A 23,472-nucleotide genomic window follows, 5' to 3' on the forward strand; every position below is an offset into this window, starting at 1 on the left:
GAATAAAAAAACCAACAACCAACCAAAAGACAGCAAGAAAACCCAACAATCTTTGAGACTAAAACACTAGAGTGAGATAGGTGCCCACAATCTCTTCAACCATAAAAAGACCAGGATCATTTCTCAGACTTAAACCTGGAATGTTCCTAGAAGAAATGAAAATGTTTCACATTCAGAATGATAGGAAGAATAAACATTTGTTAAAAATAGCATGTTTCATGGATTATAGCTCATAATGTTTCAGCTGATAAAGACTAAAGCTACTTCTTATTATATAAAGAATTTGAATTTCTTAGTACTTTAAATAAATACCAGAATATATATATATGATATCTCTGCTTCTAGGAATACTTGTAATTGTTAAGTGCTCATCTTGAGTTCAATGAAAAGGCAGAGGATGTTTAAAATTTCTTAAAATAATAGCATATAGCTGTAACTGATTCCCCATATGACATTCCATTCTGCCTGAAGCAGTGTGTATGGGATAGCATTCCATAAAGGTATGGCATTAGGAGAAGTGACTGCCTACCAAGTATGGGACAACAAAAGTTACATTTTCTTTCTTTGATTACAAAATAACATATGCCTGTGATAAAAAAAATAAAGAAAATAATAAAGTAGTATATATGAAGTGAAAATTAAAAGTCCCCCTTTGAAGTGATGGTAGGTATTCCAAATCTTTTTCTGGGTATATATAAGTGAATGTATATCTAAATAACTAAATGTCACCTATTCAGATTTCTCCATATTGGAACCATCCAAATAGTGAGATCAGCCTAAAAAGATTTGTTTGAAATGCTTATACATTTAAACTATCATGCCAAGTAATAATTGAAGAGTAATTTCTCATGGTGTATGGCATATGGTGGGATGTGCTGGTTCGTTGCCATGGAGATTCATTTGGTGGTATAATGCGAAGTGAGGTTGGTGGTTGTTCTGGTAATGCATGAGTTGGGCTGGTTCGGAGTTATTTCTATGTTGTAAAAGCAATAAAGTTTAAAGTACTAAAATGAAATTATACAGATATATTACACATCTCATACTTACTCCATAATCCATATAACGGAAAGTGGAAAACGTATTCAGAAGATGTATAGATTGGATTAAGGTGTTTTTTTGTTATCATTGGGTTCTTTTGTAGGTAGAATATCTAGATTTGTTAATCTAGCCATATTGCAGGCATTTTGGCAAAGAATAGTTCTCTACTCTATTTGTAATCCTGATGTTGGCTGATTCCAAAGCCAAGAAAGTGTCCCTATTCTCTGGCTGCTGTCTCTGTTCTGCATTGTTTACATATATGGACAACTTGGCCCCTTCTTGGATTTAAGCATGCACACACACACTCATGCACACTTACATATTCACACAAAGCATTAGTGATGATTTGAGGGTATTGGCCAGACTTCCTACTATGAAGCACACAGCAAGCTATTTAAAATCACTCATTAACCACTTCACTTCTTAAAGTCCTTTCCTCCATCTTGCTTCAGGGAGAGTTACACTTGCTTTTGCCTCAGATGCTGCTAGCCCCTCACTTTCTTTCTCTCTCCTCTCCTTATCTTTTCTGCTGTCATCTCCTTCCTTCAAACATGCAAAACAGGTTAGACTTCTTCACTTCCTTCTGCAATAGCTGCATCTCCAAACCTACTAAAGTACTGAGTAGAACACCATTTAACTGGGTCCATCCTAAAGAGATCTTGTATAAAAATAGGAAAAAGTTATTACATTTATACAGAAATCACTTGGGTATTGTTATATTTTTACAAAATGGGACCATATAAAACATAATACTCTGCAACTTGCTTTTTCAATCTCTCATCAGCATATCATGAATAACATTTCAGGGAACTTAAATCAACCTTACTCTTTTAATGGCTGAGTATTATTCCATGGTACATTATACTTAGGAATCCCCTCTATCAGTATATATTTAGCGTTTCTCTACAATTTTTCACTTTTGTAATGATGTAATGAATATACTTGCACATGCATATTTTCACATTGCTATGAGTGATTGCCGCAGGAAAAGGCCTACAAGTGGAATTATGGTCAGGAGATAAGCACATTTAAAATTTTGATAGACTCTCTCAAATTGCTCGCAAAATAGCACGTGCATTCATTCCCATCACCAGGGTGCACATTCATGAAGGATATTTGTAAAGCCTTTTAGAACAACTTTAAACTGTTGCTGGCATATTACATCATCCTTGCAGATGTTAAATAGTTGGGATTAGACCAAGAAATTATTGGTAAACACTGCCACCTAAACCCACTGCAAATCTACATGACAGGGAAAAAATGTTAGAAATAAAACTAAACAGAGATCCCAGGTCCCTCACCCAATGAATAAAAGAGAATCTAAGTCTAGTTAGAATTTGAGTAGGAAGTTAATCTTAGAGACAATCACCAATCTTAGAGATAATCACCGAGGAAAGGCACAGAAAAGCACCCTTGTGGGGGATTGCAGGGGACTCTGGGAGAGCATGTAGATACCAGCAAGTAGTAGTGACATCATCTTCTTCTTTATATGGGAAACACCCTCATGGTACTGAAACCCATACTAGCAGACTTCCACATGAAACTTCTTCTGAGAAACAGTTGTGGGTTTCACGGAGGGCCATCCTTCAATCTACAGGCTTGAGAATGGCAGAGCTTTTGGCCACATCACTTCTGACAATCTATCCATGTCCCCAGCCCTGAAACTTAATGCTAGAAGCTACAACCTACTTCATATACAGGACAGTTCCTTGCACATGTTGGCAAAGTTTCTAGGGTAAAGATGTTACCACTGAGTACTATTTGGGGAATGGAAACAGGAGATCTGAAATCTGGCTCAGATACTGCCCCTCACTCATGTCTTGTCCTTAGGTCAACTCTCATGTCTCACTTTCTTCATCTGTAAAATGTGTCTTACAAAGGCCTCACCTACCTTCCAAGTAAAGATCATGTGCGTTCACACATAGAGAGGCAGTTTGTAGCACAAAGTGGATTTCAAATGTAAGGCTTTGTTAGTAAAGAAGCTTCTCTTACAGCTCTTTGTAAACACTACGGGAAACAAACCAACAAAACCCATTTCCAACAAATCAAAAGAAAGAGATCTGAAATTAGATAGCAGTGATGGGTTGCACAACTTTGTGAATATACTGAAAATCCCTGGTTGGAAAAAAAAGAAAGAAAAGAAGAGAGGAAGGAAGAGGGAGAAGGAGGCAGGAGGGGAGGAAGGAGGGGAAAGAGACAGAAAGTTTTTTGTTTTTGTTTTTGTTTTTAATTGCAGAGATAATCAAAGTTGTAGGGAAATAACTTTCTTGGAGCACATTTTATAAGCCAGGCCCTCTTTAATTCATTGGATATGGGATATTTATTTCATTCTCCCCATAATTTGAGATGTAGAAATTATTGCCCAGATTTTTTTGGGAAAATGAGAGTTTCAGCACCTTGACCAGGTCGTAGGGCAATTACCTTGCCCAGAATTTGAATCTAACCCTTCTTGACTCCTAGGCCTGAGCTTTTTAGCTGTACCATGCTGCTTCTTGACCCAGTCAAAAGCTCAAAGCAAGCATAAGACTTGCCAATGACATCAGACCCACATATTCAGACTCCCCTCAAGAGACTCTATGTGAAATAACTTGAGGGATTTCCTTGTTGTTAATCTCAAAAGTGAAGTGAAGTGCCGCTCACTGAGAAGGACGGTCCATTATGTGTCTAGTGTTTATACACTCATCATAGCCTTCCTGGGTCTATTTGTACTTTCAGCCCTAAACCTTGTCTTGGGTTAATGAGCCCCACAAGTTCTCTAGCCAAACGTTTATTGGCTTCCAGCTTAACATAAGCTTGTACCTAATCAATGTAGCCGTTGAAACAAGTTCCATGCTGGCAAATTCCCAAAGCAAAAGGAGGTAAATGAGAACAACATGAATGAGGCAAACAAGGGAGCCACCATGGAGGAACAGTTTAATCAACACTTAGAGAAACATGGCTGCATCCTGCTGAGATGGAAATAAATCTGTTTTGTAGACATCCTGATGCCTTTAACTATATCCTCTTCCTCTAGTACAAAGCCTTGCAGCTTTTGCATCACTCCTGCTGGAAATCACTTCATAACAAGAGAAGTTGAAAAATTTCAGATCCAGGTTTTAAAATTAATTTCTAAAACATAAAAAACAGTAGCAGACACAGTTGGTGCCTACTTATAACCCCCTGGACATTTACTGTGAACCCCATGACTCCCTGCCTGAGGATTTTGCCAGAATGGGGAGCATGATAGACCAGTGGGCAAAGCAAGTAGGAAGTGCTAGGCTGTGAATTCCTCCAGAAGCTGCTCTCATCCAATGGCTGGGTTCATGGATAACTAATTTGATGGACAAAGAGTCAAAAACTGAGTTGATATATACAAATAAGTAGCTTAGCATCCCAGCTCCACGGTCAGGGTAACTCAAGGTGTGTTTACTCTGTCCTCCAGAATTCTTGAGCTCCAGGTGCCTAGAGCCGCAACTGGTTTAATAAGGCTTCCTTTGTTGGCATCCTTCCCTTCCCTGTCTCACTTCCCCATTTCCCTCCTGCTGTTTCCTGGGATTATCTCCCAAAAAAACCTCTTGCATTAAAATCTTTGACTCTGAGTCTCCTTCAAGAGGAACCCAAAACAAGACAAGAGTGACTCACACTCTCTGGATGAAAAGGGAAATGATCATTAAGAAAATAAGCTTTCGGCCTTTCTCTTTAGTCCTGTTGACTTTGGATTTCTTTCATCCCTTTAGAACTTCTCCTCTGTTGACTGATTTCCCAAGGTCCCAAGATTTGCCTGACCACCTGCAAATTAAGTGTTTCCCCATCTCTATGGCCACTCCTGGTTCCATTCACTAGTTCTCTCTGGATATTACTACCTGGAAAGTTAAACCTGCTAACACATAGAATGTTAGAACTGGGCAGGAAGGAACCTGAGACCTGTCAGGCCCTATGATCTGTCAAAGAGACTCACCCAAGGTAGAAATCATGCTTTTTCCCCAACACCTGCTGCTATGCAGGTTCTTTCCTCTCTTTCCCCAGTTATGACATAGTCTCTCCCCTCACTCCATTCCCTGCATTGGTACCATTTTTACCTTTGGTCCTCTTCCAGTTATTGGCCAGACTAAATGACCTCCGAAGACCTTGGAAGTTATTTACCTTCAATGACTCTTACCCTCATCTTCTAACTAAGGGTTGGAATACTGAGACAATGCTCTCCCCAACCCCAAAAGACCACCACCAGACCTTCCTGAAATGCCATGTTCTAGGAGATCACTTCTTTCTCCCAAAAACAAGATTTTGGTCACTGAGCTGAACAAATTATTTTTCTTAGTTCACATATCCCACCTCTGTTAAACTTCTTTGTCTGTATCAAAAGAAGCTCCTCTGTTTTTCTCCTTTCAAACAAATCCCTGCCAGATACAGTGCCTTGACCAAGGGCATAGCTAGGCATAAAATCATCATGTATCTGTCCTAAACCCATTCTAATGGCCCTGGGGCAAGAGGGGATATAGTGTTAAGTCCCTTCCTCCTCAGCCATGTATCTCCCTCTCTGGAGTACCGCCAGCTTCCTTCACCAGTCTCCATTTGCAGAACCCCTCACCCCCTCACCATGTTCTTAGGAAGATGAATCAGGGGCGAACAGTTTAGATATTATTTAAGTTATCTTTTGATCACATAGAACGTAAGTAAAGAATTCTTGCGACAAGTGATATACTGCATTCCTCAAGTATGTCAATCTGTGCAAAGCACTGAAGGGGCTGCATTGTTTACCTTAACAGTTACAGCCCCTGCTAATGATTACAAGGATGCTGTTTATATCAATATTTAAATATGCTGTTTCTCCCAAATGAACCACAACAGCCTCATTTAATGTTATTTTATTAGGATGAGCAGATATTTGGACAATGTAAACCTGTATGCCACTTGCTATACAAACCTCTCTAATAACGCCTCAGTTTAGCATCTAAATACATATTTAAACAGTTTAAAAACACATTGACTACATAATTTGTATTTGTAACTGCTCAGAATAAAGGACTTTTTATTGAGTGTGCCAAATAATGCGAATTTGGATGCCTTCTGAAAGGATGCATTATTCATGTGGAAGAGAAACAAAATCAATAAATGAAAATTCAAATAAAAATAAAACCCATTATGATACTGCACCCAGACAATGATCATCTTGTGCATTATTTACTCAAGGAAAAGACACAGGAAAATGGCCCTTCTGGAACTGGGCTATGAACTGAATCATAACCTCCTGCTTAGGCTGTTCGAAAAGAAGCAGAATTATATGTTTCTAACAGAAAGAATTGTTACGTTTCTAAAAGAAAGACTCAATTTCTTTTAGTTTGTGACTAAAATTATTTAAAAATTTAACAAGGTACATTTGGGAAATTGGTAAGATGTGAACATGATTACATTCTATTGTTACCACATCACTTATTTCATTGCTACCAGGATATATAGAATAAAGTTCAGAATGCAGTTTTGTGGAAAAGCATATCTTTGCATATAGAGAATACTGGATATGTGTGTTTATGCTTGATGGGGAGGAGAAAAACAAAGGTTATTAACTCTGGCACATCTCAAGACGCTTCCTTACTTTTTACAAAGGCATTAATATCGGTCAAGAGGTCAGGCTTTGGGATCAGACATCCTGAGTTAAATCTTGCCTCTTACACTACTAGTTCTGTGATTTTCATTATTTAACCCCACTAAGCTTTGGTAAAATGTTAGGTTAATGAGAATACCTGCCACTTGGGATTAAAGGAAATTCTTAGCCCAGTACCCGGCACATGGAAGTTACCCAATGAGTGTTAGCAATAAGAATATCTAAGAGTAGCACTATCTTTCCTTACAGACATTTGATTGTCAAAGCACGTGGCTATCCTTCCTCAACAATAATGCACAGGTGCACATTGATTCTTTGCTGAAGAATATTATTTAAGACTCTGCTGCCTATTTTTTATCAAATGTTATGAGAAATAAGCTTCAATGTTTCTTCACGGAACACTTGCCTGAAAACACATTTTATTCTTGGCACAAAAAGATCATCAGGAAGCTACAACTGATGAACTTAAAGAACTGATATTATAAAATTTAATTTTGTTGAATTATATTTCACACCAACAGTCTATATTGAAGTGTGAAAAGAAAACAGCTCTAGGGAATTAAAGAGTTTGTTGATCATAGGGATGTCTTGAGGATGTTACCTACTTTATTACATAGTTTCTCCTTTTTGGAAGATCCTCCAGTGCCTAAACTTAGGAAAACACTATATTTATTAATTCACTTAAAAAATGTAACTTACTCAGTTTTTGCTGAGCACTGTTCTGGGGCACTAGATATAGAGCAGTGAACTAAACAGACCAAATCCCTGCCCTGAGTAGCAGCATTCACCTTCTAGCTCTTTGGCAGCTGGCTTGCTTTTATCTTACAGATACCCCAAATGTTATAACTGAATAGATTTAACTCTTTGCTTCGGATTCTAGTAGGTTCAGAGCCAAATGATACAGATTCTTATGGCATATATCCTTGTATGCTAACTTTACTTGTGGATTTATCTTGCCCTTATACCCAATTTTCTCATCTACTTCTTTATTACCTTTATTACTCTACTGCAAAATATGTGTTTTTGTAAGTAACTAGAACATTTTTCAGGAGAAACAAAATTAAGAATTTATAAATGCATCAGGGAAATAAATAAATACAGCAATACAAACATAGGTATGTGTGAATTCAAGTAACTATAAATTACAGCTACTAGCATCCTGGATGGCCATTTGCTTTCCATCATGTTTCACCTGCAGCCTCAGAACAATGATTCTTGAAAATTCATTAATGTAATAGATAATTATTGACCATGTGCAATATGCCAGACTCCATTCAAAGTAGGGGATTAATGGTTAACAAGATAGATTAAGTCTCTGGGAGCCTGTGTCTGCATGGAGGCTGTATTAGTCAGCTCAAGCTGCTATAACAAAATACCATAGGCTAAGGGGCTTAAACAACAGAAATATATTTTTTTCAAAGTTCTAGAGACTGGAAGTCCAAATCAGGGTGGCAACTTAGTCAGGTTCTGGTGAAGGCTCTTTCCCTGAATTACAGACAGCCACCTTCCTGCTGTCATCACATGACAGAGAGAGAGAGAGAGAGAGAGAGAGAGAGAGAGAGATTCCTTCCTCTTATAAAACCTCAGTTCTTTCGGATTAGAATCCTGCTCTTAGGATCTTATTTAACCTTAATTACCTCCCAAATAGGTATTTGACCCTATCCCCAGATATAGTCACACTGGGGATTAGAGCATCAACAAATGAATTTGGAGGGGATGCAATTCAGTCCATAACAGAAACCTCATGACATCTTGTCCAATAGTCAAAGAGCTCTAGGGAAGGGATATTACAAATTTATTCCATAGGTAGTTCTTGGGTTGAAAGCCCCTCATTTATATTTGATCTAAACCCCAAATTGCAGATAAAGGGCAATTTACCTGATTTTGTCCTCCGACAAGATATTCAACTTTTAAAATCATGTTTATGTTTGTCATAAGATGAAGGAATGCAGCTGATATAAGATGATGTATCAGTCTTCACTGATTGAACTATACAATACACTACAAAGAATGGTGTTAGTAGTTGTGTTGACATCTACCTATTCAATAAACATTATGAGTCTACTAAATTCCAGACACTGCTAGGATCTGGGATGTAGTGATGACTAATAAAACACAGTCCCTGGCTGGGCACGGTGGCTCATGCCTGTAATCCCAGCGCTTTGAGAGGCCGAAGTAGGTTGATCATCTGAGGTCAGGAGTTTGAGACCAGCTTGGCTAACATGCTGAAACCCAACCTCTACTAAAAATGCAAAAGTTAGTTGGGTGTTGTGGTGGGCACCTGTAGTCCCAGCTACTTAGGAAGTTGAGGCAGGAGAGTCACTTGAACCCTGGAGGCAGAGGTTGTGGTGAGCTGAGATCATGTCACTGCACTCCAGCCTGGGTGACAGAGTGAGACTCTATCTCAAATACAAAACACAAACCCCCACCCCAACAACACACACACAGTCCCTGTCCTTTCAATGAAATGGGACATATAGACAAATAAACAGATACATATAAAATAGTGCTGTAAGTAGAGGAAGGAAAAAAATAGAGTCTTACAGACACATACAGGACACACACTGACACTGACCTCAGGTGTCAACAAAGGCTTTCCAAATGCAGTCATGTCTAAACCGACATCTGAAAGATAAGTAAAAGTTCTCTTGGTCAAGTGTGTATGAACAGGGATAGAGTGGGGAATGTGATCTAGAAATAAGAAGAATATAGAAAGAAGGTTTGGAGATTAGAGATGACATAGCTCCTTAGGAAAACCAAATGTCTGGAGAGTAGGGAGAGGGAAGATTCTAGGACAGAACCCTCAAGAGTAGCCATCTTTTGAAATATTAGGAGGGGGAGACTAGATATTCCATGTCATCAACAGAGACATGGCCAGGAGGCAGGAGAAAGTCCAGGAGGATTCATTGTCATGGAATCAAGGCGAGAGACTGTTCTAGAAGGGGAGAGTGGTGATCTGCATTAAAAACTGCTAAGAGATGAAGTAAGGAGGGAAATGTGCCTAGGGATTGAGCAAAAAGCAAAAGGAAGTAGCTGACAAACTTGGTGCAATCAGTTTTAATGACTGGTAGGGGGAAGAGCTGTTGTTACACCTATTCTCATATACCTTGCTGGCCCTGATTAGAAGGAATTTGGTTAGATAGCAGGCCTTCCCCAGGTGATGCCTTCCATGTTCAAAACAATGGCAGGTGTGTAGTATGTATGCATGTAAATACACACACACACAGTTAAGTGTGTATAAGACAGACCACAAAATATTAACAGTGTGGTATATAGCATGGTGGGGTATATCTGGATGGTGGGACAATAGGAAATTGGTACTTACTTCATTACCCTTTTCTATATTTTATTGTTTTCTACATTGAACATCTATTATTTTAAAATTATAATAATGATAAAACTAATTTTAGAAATGGACTTACATAGGGGATGAAAGCAGATATTCCAATCTGGATTGATTTACCTATGAATTAAAACATGGTGTATCTTAATTTTTGTGTCAGGTTATCCAGACGCTTTTTTCTTTTCTTTTTTTCACTCTCCAACCATCAACATTTTACATGCTTGGATATCAAGGAAGGCTTTGTCTGGATAAAAACAAACTGATTTAATGAGCCTGAAAGACGTCTTCCAATTTTGGGTAATTATATTGAAAATTTGCCCTGGATTCAGACAAGCTTTGAGCACACACAAAAACCATCTTTACCTTTGCCTTTCTTCCCTTCATGCCATAGATTTAAACAACAAATGGTTAAGATAACATTTATATTGCTGCCTTTCAGTCAAAATTGGCAAAAGGGCAGAATAAAACAAAATAATCAGTTTGCATCCTGGTTACCCTTTTACAATTAATTTAGGGAAAGCATGTAACTGGCAGAGAGAAACACTTTTCAGATCTCATGGAAAGAAATTATCCATTAGAATTTAAGGTCTTTTGGGAAGCAAACTAGTAGCACACTCAAGCTTGTGGAGCACAGGTAGTTGGGCCCCTGCCGACTTAAGTGGCCATAGTGCTCGATGCCCAGGGTCTTCCCTGACCCCACCCCCAAACTCCTAAGCAAATTCTCAAAGAGAGATGACAACTGGGTGATTTCAACCGAAAACAGAAAATCAAAGAACTTGAGTACCTTGCTCAAATCCATCAGGGATGTGATTAAAAAGGAAACTAGATTTCTTCCTTCCTTCTTTCTACACCCCACATACCTCCCACAGCTAACACAGCAGCCAGCATCATGACTTTCCAAGCTAATCATTAGTTCTTTCAAACCTTCAGACAAAAATATCTTCCTTTTGAATTTACAGACGACCTCTTCAGCTATGTCAGTACATGCTCCAGACAGAGGACGAAGGATTTCAGTCAGGGCATGGGCAGGCATAGGAGGGCAGGGTTAGAGGAGACTCAGCTCCCATGATATGGGTTAGGTCAGAAGCCTCTTGTTCTGAGGTCAGAGGCAGTCTAGAGAACATGACACAGGCCAGCCTTTGGGGCTTTTAGATTTCCAGATAGATTCAGAAAGGAGCAGTAGGTTCAGGAAAACTTATATGTATCTGAAAGAATACAAAAGAATCACCTAGGTCGGGCGCGGTGGCTCATGTCTGTAATCCCCACTCTTTGGGAGGACTGCTTGAGTCCGGGAGTTTGAGACCAAATTGGGCAACATAGTGAGACTACATCCTTACACAAAATTAAAAATTAGCCAGGCATAGTGGCCCAAACCTGTAGTCCTAACTACTCAAGAGGCTGCAGTGGGAGGATCGCTTTAGCCCAGGAGGTCAAGGCTTCAGTGAACCATGATCATGCCACTGAATTTCAATCTGGACAACAGAGCAAGACCCTGTCCCAAAAAAAAGAAAATCACCTGAAAAGTTTGTTAAAAGTGGAGGTTCCCAGTCATCATCCCCAGATTCTGGTTCAATTATGCCTGGGATGGGCACCACAAATCTGCTTTGTAAAATAGTATGCTGGGTTATTCAGAAATGTGTTCAGAAATGTTAGCTTATAATTTTCATGCCACCCTATGCTGGCACTGCTTTGATCAGTGGAGTCTGGGAAGCAAGCATAACTAGTTTCCCCAGGCCCTGGCTGGGGAACGTGAACCTCTAGGTGGTGTGTGTGGTGTGAAGCAAGGGCTACGTACTCAGAGGCTACACAGCCTCAACCTTCCTTGAGTAATGATTCTAACTGCTGGTCTATGGGACAACATTACTATTTTTATTAAAGCAAAGATGAATACACAATGAATACATTAAAGCAAAGATGAATACACAATGTATACATGATTTGAGTGAATATCAAAGATGAAACCTGAAACTTTAAAAAAAGGAGCTTATGGTAGGCTGCTTTTGACTGTATCTCTCAGATTGGATATGCTTTCTCTGTTCTCTGTCTCCAGTGGAAAGTTTGAAAAGCTTTGTTAGCAGCTAGCAATCAGCATACCACACAGTAGTTTCCTCATTTGAAAATGACATAACAGCTGTCTCTTGAAATTGTGGTAAGGCATAAACAAGATAACACTATTTAAGCCCTAGCCCAAAGTCTGACATTCCAAAAATGTTCCGTAAATGTTCCGTAAATGTTCATCTTTCCCCCAGCGGTGAGAATACTCCATTTGGTACCCTAGATAAGTGAGGAATTGCCTCTTTCTCTTCAAGATCTGAATTGTAGAAGATCTATGTATGAGACCACATCTTCACAAAAAAATTTTTAAAACCCAGGCATTTTTTCCTTGGGAATGGACTGAAAAGGGTTATAGGCAAAACTAGTTTCATGTAAATGTTCATAATAATGAGGAAATATAACAGATTGATGGTGGATTTAAGTTTATCTAAGCATAATACTGGACAGAAACTAAAAAAAACATGTAGTTCATGTAGAAGTCCAGCAAGAAGATATTTTTCCTCTCTTGGAAACCTTCCCTATCACGTGCCATCTTATCTTATGGCTATTTGTGTGCCTTTCTTTGTACCTTTTAAACTATAAACTCCTTGAATGTGGAGACCACAAATTGTCTATCTTTGTATTCACTCATTTATTTTTTTCATTTAACTAAGATGAAAACAAGCTATAGGTAATATATGCATGTGTTAAAAAAAATGAAGCTACACAAAAGAAGGACATTAAGAGGAAGAAGAGTCTCCTTCCAGGGTACTAGCCTCCTGGTTCTCCTCTATGGGGACAATCACTATTCAAATTTTTTGTGTACATTTTCAGAGATAGTCTGCAAAAATAAATCACATTTATAAAAATAATAGTATGCCACACCCAATTTTTGGTAGTTTGCTTTTATATTTTACGAAATACATTTTACATATCTATACACATATTTTCCACATATGTATTAAATATATTTCTATTTTTATATCTTACAGAACATTCCATCTTAGTGGATATAATACTGTCCTATCCTTTCTAAACAGCTCCGTAATATGTACCATAGTTTATCTTACCTCATTGATGAATATTCAGGTGGTTTTCAATTTAGGTGGTTTTGCTTCAGTGAATGCTCAAACAACGCTAAAATGAATATCTTTGTAAGTAAGTCTCTGGACATATTTAAGATTGCATCTATAGGCTAAATTCCTAGAAGTAGAAATGGGTCATTTGTAATTCTGATAAATTGCCAAATTGTTCACCACTAAAATTATGCTAATTTACTCTTCTGCCAACAATAACTATTGACCCCAAATTTTACAAACATTTGATGTGTTATCAAAATTTAACAACCTAATGAGTGAATAATTTGCATTTCATATGAATTGAAGTGTTTTGATTGATAGAGAAAGGAAGAACTTTTGTTAGTTCTGGAACAACTGATTATCTAGTTGGACATACCCATATAAAAAATCAAATCCAAGTAGATTCTGAACTTAAACGTTAAAGGCAAAACTATAGAAATTCTAGAAGAAAATATGAGAAAATATCTTTCTAACCTCAAAGTAGGAAAACATTTCTTTAATATGACCTCAAATGTACTAGCCATAAAGGAAAAGATTAATACATTTGATTATGTTAAATTAAAGAGCTTCTGATTGTCAAAAGATACTATGAAGAAGTGAAAAGATGCCAAAATATGGAAGAAGACATTGTAACACTTACAGTTGACAAAGGCTTAGTATTCAGACTACATAAAGAGTTCTGCACCTCAATAAAAAAAAAGACAGCTCAGTAGAAAAATGGGTAGAAAACATGAACAAGCATTTCACAGCAGAGACGATGTGAATGTTGAATATACATAGGAAAAGAATCTCAATTTCATCAGCATTTAAGGAAATGCACATTGAGATATCAATGAGATACCATCTTACTATCCAACACTACCACGCATGGGCAAAAATATAGGCTCCTTTATGCTTCTGCTCAGAACATATACCAATACTTTGGAAAGTCATTTGAGATTATCATTCACAATACTCTAGATGTATATTTTGTAACCCTAGTTTTATGCCCTGGAGAAAATCTCCAGTGCAAAGAATGTTCATAGCAAGTCTAGCAGTAATAGCAAAAACTGGAAACATCCCACATGTTCATTGACTAAAGAATAAATAATTGTGTTACTTTCATTCAAGGGAACACTATGTAGAGAAGCTAGTCCATGTGGTTTTAAATCCTGGCTTTCCCACTTACCAAGGGTGTAATTTTGGACAATTACTTAACTTCTTTTCATCTCAATTTCCTCAACAATAGTTTATATCTCTGTGGTGAAGATTAAAGGATTGAGTGCATGTAAAGCTCTGAGAACCATATATGCACATAGTAAGCACTCTGTGTTAGCTATCAGTATTGAAAGAGTGCGGATAGAGTTTTGACGGATCTAAAAAAATCAAGAAACAGATTTGAACTAGATGGTGAAGGTACAAGGGAACATATAAACTGAGGATAAATAGGATGAAAAAGGGCAAGAAGAAATTTCAGGAAGTGGGAACAAAATGCAAAATGTCAGGAAGTGTGGAAGAAAAATCAGGCACCAGGACAACTACAGCCATTCTGGGGCAGAGAATGTGGGCAAGACAGACAGTAGAAGACAGGGCTGAGAAAAAGTCAGGGGCCTGGCCTGAAGCAGCATCAATGATGGGTGGGAGTCCTCTCAAAATCCACATCCTGTTAATTGCATTGTGGCATTCTCAAGACACTCATAGCTTTCTTTATTTTGAAGTAGGATGATCTAGAAGTTTCTCCTTACCTTGTGGAAATTACTTCTTATCTATTGAGTTTTTTCTACCTTCTTGACACAGAAGTTTAATTATAAATTCAAAGCCTCTACCCGCCAATTTTTTTCTTAAATTCCAAAATAACGATGAGATGTGGCTTCTATTTGCCCTACAAAATCTATATCCATTTTTTTCATGAAGGAGGCCCAAAATATCAAAATCATGATGATGAAGGGATAAATATAATCTGAATTCATGTTCTATGAATTGCTCATTCATTGCATGGTGTCTCAGAATCTCACGCATTGGCACCTCACAGTCTATACATCTTTTTCAAGTTTGTTACCACATTTAAGTTATTCTTCCCTGACAATGCTGTGAGGGAGGGTATGAGTCCATTCTCACGCTGCTATGAAGAAATACCTGAGACTGGGTAATTTATAAAGAAAAGATGTTTAATTGGCTCACAGTTCTGCAGTTATACAGGAAGAATGATGCTGGCATCTGCTCTGCTTCTGGGGAGGCCTCAGGAAAACTTACAGTCATGGTGGAAGGCAAAGGGGAAGCAACACTTCACACAGCCAGAGCAGGAGGAACAGAGAGAGGGGAAGGGAAGGTGCCACGTACTTTTAAGCGACCAGATCTCATGAGAACTCTATCAGGAGAATATCACCAAAGGGCTGGGGCTAACCCATTCATGAAGGATCCACCTTCATGGTTGTAGTTGTCCTGGTACATGACTTTTTTCCACACCTCCCCCTATGATACAATCACCTCCCACCAGGCCCCACCTCCATCATTGGGGATTACAACTGAACATTAGATTTGGGGGGAGAACACAGACCCAAACCATATCAGGGAGGCCTTGCTAAGTCCCTTTAATAAGTAAAGAGGCTAAGGGCCATGATGTGAAAGGGGGTGTGTCCACTGTGGAAGAGCTTTGAACCTGGTCAGTTCTGAATTGAAATCCCGAATCTGATACCTAGCTGGGTAAACTAACCTCTCTGAACTTTATATTCCTACTGTTTGATGAGCAATGATGAATAAGCCTCACTGGGTTTTGTTCACATTTCAATAAGGCTTTAGCCCATGATGCTGTGTTCTAAACGGTAGCAGTGATTACCATTGCTGCTCAAGGGTAGAGCTCAGGTTTGAACTCGCTCAGTTCTGCTTACTCTAAGGCAGTGCTCTCTCTCTTTTGTTACAACACAGATGTTCACAAGGCAGGAGTGGAGGGCCTCCCAGGACCCATGTTTGTTAAGGCCATATTTGGCCTGGCTCCCATTCTTAGAGCATACACTTTCCTACCATGTTCAGGAGATATTATCATAATTTTGATATAAAATGTCACACCACATGATATGAGTGGCTAGCAGTTATAAATTCTGAGTTTTTGAATTACCAGGAATAAGCACTGGTAATTGAGGCAGAAGCTTTTTTTTTTTTTTTTTTTTTTGCGTGCTAAATGTGATTTCACAGATTGTTAGAAAGGAAAAAGCATTTTTCTCTGTAACTCTATCATTAGATCTTTTAAAAGAGGAAAACTCCTGAATGTATTCCACTGTTAAGTTCTCCCGTAATAGCATCACCTTGATGCTTAAATAATTTATTTCAAGACTTTATTAGATTACGAAATAAACATCTTGAGAGCAAGGATGTCATAACTGCTTCATCTGTTCAATGCCAAGAACAGATACCTTGTGCTCCTACCCCACTCAATGTAGGTGTCCATTAACTGTTTCTTGCATGAATATTGAATCTTGAAGGGAATCATGGCTGAATGGACCTTTCCCAGGACCAGAATGTACTTTAGTATGTCTGGCACAAATTACAAAATATGAAAGACTTTCTTTAATCTCCATGTGAGGTTATTTTCCTTCCTCCCTCCTTCTTCTTCTCCTCATAGGTAAAGGTTATTTCACAATCTGGGGAAGGTCTTTTGCAGCAAAACAATTATTATTTATTTCTCATTAATGGAAGTGGCAGAATCAGAGAGGACTAGCTTTTCCTTTGAAGCAGATCAGTTCTTTTAAGTTAGATCAGGTTTCACATCAATTAAAGGCACCATCCCTGAGCATAACTGGAAACGTGTCTCTTCTTCTGAAAGGTTTAGAGTTTGGCTGATACATGAGACATATTCTTAGGCGAGGGGGTTTTCTGCTTTGTCTTTTATTTTAGGAGTTCCTGGTGGGATGTTGGAGTGGAATTCACATTTTCAGTCCTCCACTCATTAGGCAAATGGTATTTGTCCATTTGCCTATGGTTTAAATTCAGCAAAAACTAAAAACAACAAGAACAACAAACATTTCTTCCCTCATGTAAGGAGTTTGTATCCGGATAATAAACAGCAGTCTTATATTTGACTCAACAGTTTCAAAGTTACTATTACGAAACTTTGAATCCCTCAAATGTTCTCTGGGCTCATTGTCAGATTTCTTATTTCCCCTTTTGGCTCTCTATGTACGTGTCAAAGACACAAACACGACCTTTCTATTTTCCACCTGCACTGTAGATCCGTTAAAGGGTCTTTTAAATGCTACTGTATCGGGAGGTCCTTCTTAGCCTGGACTGGCTTCCTGAGGCCTCTTTTCTTTTTGGCAGATACAGGAGATCAGATTCTTCTTGCATGAAGGATGTTATCAACACGGATTGCCACAAACCTGGCAGAGCAGTTGTCATAGAGTGTAGTTCCATGGTTCTGACTCCTTCTCTTATGGCTGAGACTTCCGCTTCTGCTTTTATTTCTGAAAGAGGCACTCAACATGCCTGCTCCTTCCCACCCAGTGATTTTACATTAGTAAATGTACCTGGGCTCTTTCTCCTAGGCATAAAAACTTATTGCAGAACAGGCACTCCCCTTGCTTCTCCTGCATGTTTGTACCTCTGAAGTCCTTCAGACTGGCCACTCTCAATTGCCTAGGTCTCCATCCTATCCAAAACACATCCCCTCTGGGCCTTTCCCCACTCACTGCACTCATTAACTCACAGAATCTTCCTTAAAATCGTCACAACTGCAGTACTCTTGTGCTTTAGTTTTCTCTTTTCAAATTCTGGCTGTGGCTGTCAAATTTTTGACAAGCCATTTACTCCACTTATTCCAAATATGTTCTTATATCTTTAATTGGAAAAACATGTTTAAAAATTTCTGGTGGCACTGATGTAGTACCTTTCAACGTCTTTGGAGATATAGGCAAAATGATCTGCTACTTGGTCCTTTCTCTATTCACAGCGTTCCTGTTTACATTCCTCTTCCTTTGAAGTAAAATCTGGAGGAGAGGATCGGCTGTCTGAGGAAGGTCACCCTTACACGTAGACCTCACCTGAAGCTTCTCAGAAATAAATCCCAGAGCAAATCTTCCACACCCGTGTTCTGAGAGAGTCCAGGAGAGCAGGCTGAGGTCAAGGTAAAGGACAAGTCAAGCTGATCTCACACATTCCAACATATCTATGGGGATTTTAGGAACAGCAGAGCTACTCCGCGCTTTTGTCATCACCACAGCAGCAATAGATTGAAGAGAAGAGAAATGAACTTTTTTTTTTTTTGTCTGAGAGACAGAGTTACAGAGCAATTTTAACTGCTGGACTATGTGGACTGGTCCAAGGCCTAATTTCCCGAATTCTTCACTAAAGACCTCTTGTCCTTTGAGGTCAATGCCAATCGTTTCAAGCATCGGCTGGGAGATACGGTGAATCTGTACATTCTTTCAGGTTTCCAGGTGCAGTGTAATTAAAAACAAGAAGGTCTGCTTGAACCAAGATGACCCTAATTACCTTTGTTAAAAACACAGATGGGAGGCAATAGAAGCTTAGTGTACAAGAAAAGCCTCTTTCTAGACCAGAACTATATTTAAAGAAAAACCAAGAAAAATGGAAAATTCCACTATTGGTATATTCCCCGGTATTTAATTTTCTCACAGACTATCTTAAATCTATTCTGCTCTAATCCAGAAATTATGGTTTAGTGACTAAGGTTCTAGGATCAACTACCTAGGTTTATGTTCCACATCTTCCGATTACTAGATGTAGAATGTTGGGAAAGTTACTTCAACTTTCTAAGTCTTCATCTCTTCACTTGTAAAATGGGAATAATAAAAGCAACCTCATAGGGCTGTTGTGAGATTTAAATGAGACTCTATGTCTAAAGTGCTTAGTTCAGGGCTTGGCAAGCAGTAAGCACTCAATAAATACAATCTATTTTTACTCTTACATGTTGAGTATCCCTTATCTGAAATGTTTAAAACCAGAAGTGCTTCAAATTTTTTACTTTTATCTTTGGATTTTGGCATATTTGCATGTCTATAGTGAGATATCTTGGGGATGGAACCCATATCTAAATTTGAAATTCATTTACGGTTTATATATACCTTATCCACATAACCTGAAGGTAATTTTATTTTTCCCTTGGAGACGCTGAATAAACTGTGTTGTGTACCTACATTTGGACTGAAACTCATCACATGAGGCCAGGTGTGGAATTTTCCAAATTTCAGATTTTGGAACATTTTGGATTTCAGATTTTCAGATTGAGGATGTTCAACCTGTATTTAATTTGGGTGGCTTTGGTTGCCTTCAGCAGAAGTGAACCTACAAGAACCTCATCTTCAGCATCTGTGAGCTCCTATCTCTTTTCTTTGCACCATCTTAGTTGTCATTACATTGTGAAATCTTCACACCTTGCATTTCATAGTCCAATTAAGTCATTTCCCTGTTCCTTAATAAGCAAGGTACCCCCACAATTCCTATGGCATTTGTTGCTGCCCAGCAAAGAAAATGTCAAACAGAAACACTTAGGACTTCCCCTCTCAGAGCCAGATCTCTTCCCAAAAATTATCCTCTTAGCCAATAAACACTGGCATGGACTTTATTAGACACTTGGGAAATAAAGCATCAGCCATTGCATTTTCATTTGTTTTCTGTGATTATGAAATGGTCTACACTTCCTGCTTAGTCACACTAATAATGAGTCTGTATATTTCTTTTTCTACAAATTGGCATGGTCACCAAATCAGAAAGACTTAGTTCATTGTAGTCTTTTAGGAACAAACCAATGTTTCACACATTCAGATCTACTACTTAATATTTTCGTAAGTTACAAAGTACTCACAAAGTCACGAGAACCTGCCTGTGAGTCCAGGCTGTACTACTTGAATAGAATGCCAATTTCTATAGAAAGATAATTTGAGGATCTTAAGTCATATTCCAGGTATCTAGGTTTTTGGTTTTTTATCCTGTAAGAAGGCATCAGTGTTGTCAGATGTTACTTTGTTCAGGATTATTTTACACTTACTACATTTTATCAGTGTCACCCAGTTACAATTTTTTTTTTGGTAATACCATATAAGGTGAACATGGGACCGGTGTCAAGGGGGCTCATATGTGTAAATAAAAGTTATTACAGGCAGTGCCTTAGTGTTCAAATCATTTTGTCCAAGGCAGTCTTGGTGGCTCTGCCTAAATGGCAGTTCATCAGTGTCTAGGAGGTCATGTCCTAGAGAGTGGCTTAATTATGGTTCATTTTGGGTCCTATAGTTGAGATTCTCTGATTTTAGGAAGGAAGTAGGGGAAGGGAGGAAAGGAACTAAAGCCAAACATAATGTGTTCATCATTGTTTAAGACCCTTTCCAAATGCCATCTCATAGCAAATGAGGCACTTTACAAATTGCCTTATAAGGACCCATTGAAGGAATTCTGTAATAAGCCTGATTCATCTTCCAGGATGCTTTCCATGGGGTAACTATCACTGTACACATGCTTTATCCCTGGAGAGCTGTCCATAACCAAGTTCCAACTACCTGGCCACAGAGGTGGGTATCTGATCCAGGCTGGACAGAGATTTCCTCTATGAACAATGCTTGCAGGAAGAGTGAGGGTCTTTTTCTTTCGATTGGCTGAGTAAAGGACTTGTCATGTCATTTCTACTGCCACCTGCTGACAGGCAGCCTCAAGATGAAGTAACATATAGAGAAAAGTCAAATTCAGAGATGGATGAAGTACCAGAAATTTCAAAGATTGTCTGAACTCCTGGATCTAAACTTGCCTGAAGCCGGACAGACTGTCAAGGATTTCCCACTTTGTTTTTGGATTAAGCCCATTTGAATTGGGTTAATGTCACTTGCAACTAAAAGAGTCTCAGACAAAAAGGAGAGCTATTATGCTCATTTTATGAGTAAGCAAACTAAGGCTCAGAGGAAGAAATGATCTTGCCTGAAAGCAGCAGGGATAGGACTTAAATCCAGATTATTTTGTGTCCAAAGTTTGTGCTCTTTCTACCTTGGTGCCTCCTTGGAAGGTCAGGAGAAGCTATGGAACTCTTCCCAAATGTCTTAATTCTTCAAGAGTTGTAATATGACTGAAACAGACAAGGGTTTGTGTGAATCTCACATTTGGTTTGAGCCAATACAAGCGTGATCAGAAAAGTTTACCAGCAAATATCTCTGGAGTGATTCCAACTGTCCTACTGGGTAGTGTGGACAATCAGTGAGAACAAAGACTAGCAGAACACTAAGCTGCAGCTGAAAGGAAAGTGGATATAACTCATCTTTGAATAAAATAGACAAAATAGGACAAAACCACCTTGAGATACACTCAAGAACAACATCACATGAAGAGAAATAGCTTGGACCAGCTCAGGATGCAAATCATTGATGTACAGAGAGTTGGGGCATAAACTTTAGAAGAAATTTGGGTGTCTGGAAGTTCCAAATTACAGGGAGTGTGATGGGCTTCTTGGCTCGAGGAGAGATACTTGGAAATAGTGGCTACAGTAGCTAGTCTAAGAACTGTCTGCAACCATGCACAACTGGAAACACTCTTGGCTTGCCTTGCCTTGCCTTGCCTTTTGCCTTTCCTTTCCTTTCCTTTCCCTTCCCTTCCCTTCCTTTCCTTTTCTTTTCTTTTCTTTCCTTCCTTCCTTCCTTCCTTCCTTCCTTCCTTCCTTCCTTCCTTCCTTCCTTCCTTCCTTCCTTCCTTCCTTCCTTCCCTCCTTCCTCTCTTCCTCCCTCCCTCCCTTCCTTCCTTCCTTCGCTTTCTTAGCACATGTTTACTAGTCCCTTATTATGTGTAAGGCTCTGTGCTGAGCACTGGAGATTCAGTGATCAAGATGTGGTTCCTGCCTTCAGAGCTTTACAGTTGAAGGCTATGTATGAAAGTCATTGGCAATTGTGTGAGTATATGTATGTGCATGTGTGCACATGTGTGTGTGTGTGTGTGTGTGAGAGAGAGAGAGAGAGAGAGAGAGAGAGAGAGAGAGAGAGAGAGAGAGAGAATGAAGCAGAGATCTGGAGAATTAATACTGAAGATTTCAGAACCACCATTTATGCCGCAAATATATATATATTTTTTCTCTAGTGAGCCATCTACATGACAAATACTCCTAGGAGTAAAGCCTTATTTAACTGCACCTGTGCAAGGAGAAATTCTGATGTCTGGCTGAAGGGCTTGGGAATGAAGACCAGAATGGTGGAGGCAGCAGGAGAGAGGACCCAGCCCAAGGAGAAAAAGAGCTTTTTCAGTGAAAGCTGGGAAGGTGGTCAGGACAGCTGTGCCCCCTCCCCTCCTTTGTGAGGTGGCATCTCACATGGTAACAGGTGTCCTTACTTGAATGGGGTGTTTTGCTTGGGTCCAGTAGGTTGACCAGAACAGCGGGCAGGCAGAAGTCAACTCTCAATGAATACTGACTGGTCTCTAACATTGTATGCTACCTCCTGGATTGTGAAAATGGTTTCCATATGCATTATTTCACCTGATCTCCATAGCAATTTGAAAAGGCAACTGAGTATTGTATTCTTTGGATGTGGAAAATAATGCTTGTGAAGGGGAATTGACTGGCCCAAGCTCACACGGCCTGAAACATGGCAGCAGTGGGACCTGAGCCTCAATCTTCTGAGTGCGAAGCTCATGCCTTCCAACTAACTGCATTCACTTCTTCTGTTCCGACCCAGGAGACTCTGCCATTAGAAATGGCTGAGGAAAGAGACTACTTAATCAGAGAACTATACAGTTGGCACAGTTCCTTTCTCAAGAAGAATCCTAGGCTGAAGGCAGTGTATTCAATCCTCCTTAAAAGAGCACAATTGCATTTCACACATTCAATAATTTGGTCAATGAGTGTTTCCTTGAAGAGAAGCAACTCAGTCGAAATAACATGTATAAAGCTTCCAGCATAGTACCCATTGCATAGCGGGCACTCAATTATTGCTTAATTCAGGGTCTGCAACCTGCCTACCTCTTTAGCCACATCTCACACAACTCTCCCACCAGTCACACTGGTCTGCTTTAAATTTCTCCAGCATATGTAGGTACTATCATAGTCCTGTTATCACAGATGAGGAAACAGGCACAGAAAGGTTAGGTAACTTGCCTGAGGTCACACAGAAAGTCAGTAGGGCAGTGAGGATTCAAACCCAGGAAGCCTGTTTCTTAGCCTACATCCCACACCACTGCCTTTCCCTAAGTGGGTGACTAGGAAAGAAAACTATTCCAGAAAGAGGCAAGAATACATTTTCACCCCCACAGTGTTTTCTTCGGGCTTGCACAAAATTATATATGTAAAACAAGTAGAAGATGGCTGGATCAACTAACATTAGCCAAGGTTATTACTCATCACAGAGTAATGAGACATCTAGTGAGAGTTGCTCAGGGAAACCTCAGTTTCCATCATGTGGATCAGTTCCCTCTTTTACACCCTCTTCTAAAGAGTCACACTG

General features: G+C 39.1%; 1 long non-coding RNA gene across 2 annotated transcripts; it reads right to left on the bottom strand.

The window, feature by feature from the left end:
• Positions 1–3,930: 3,930 nt before the first annotated feature.
• LOC105489094 (uncharacterized) lies at positions 3,931–22,797 on the bottom strand. Of its 2 annotated transcripts, XR_011612582.1 has the most exons (6): positions 22,168–22,797; positions 21,038–21,116; positions 13,067–13,133; positions 9,195–9,244; positions 8,498–8,620; positions 3,931–4,093 (listed from the first exon to the last, which is right to left on the bottom strand). It is a non-coding gene; the product is annotated as an uncharacterized lncRNA (long non-coding RNA). The 2 variants fall into 2 exon arrangements; XR_003019694.2 differs by lacking the exon at positions 21,038–21,116 and having other exon boundaries at positions 22,168–22,789.
• Between the last annotated feature and the right edge of the window lie 675 nt (positions 22,798–23,472).

This window comes from Macaca nemestrina, chromosome 14 (assembly GCF_043159975.1).
Source record: "Macaca nemestrina isolate mMacNem1 chromosome 14, mMacNem.hap1, whole genome shotgun sequence".
Lineage (NCBI taxonomy): Eukaryota > Metazoa > Chordata > Mammalia > Primates > Cercopithecidae > Macaca > Macaca nemestrina.